The following is a 377-nucleotide window of genomic DNA, read 5'->3' on the forward strand; positions in this document are numbered from 1 at the left end:
AAAAGATGGAAAATGTAGTTGCTGTTAACTCCTAAGAGTTTTTAAGGTATTGAAGCAACTCCCAAGTTCTAGTCCCCTATTCCCTCATTAAATATTTCTTAAAACATAGCCTCCTTCAGAATTGTCAGCGCAGAAAAATAGAGGAAAAGCTGAATACTGGAGGTAGGAGCTACACTTTCCAGAGTCTGCAAAAAAAAAAAGCAAACCTCTATTTTACACTCCTTGCTGAAAACAAATTGATTTGGCTTAGCTTCAAGCGGAATAGTAAAGGGTAGGGGGAAATCCTGCATTTTTATATGGTTAATGCTGCAATTTTAATTTAATGTAACATCCCAAGACCATGGAGCTCTTATTTGCATTTCAGAAGCTGCAAATCT

The sequence above is a fragment of the Zootoca vivipara genome, chromosome 15 (assembly GCF_965207765.1).
Source record: "Zootoca vivipara chromosome 15, rZooViv2.hap1.1, whole genome shotgun sequence".
NCBI classification, from domain to species: domain Eukaryota; kingdom Metazoa; phylum Chordata; class Lepidosauria; order Squamata; family Lacertidae; genus Zootoca; species Zootoca vivipara.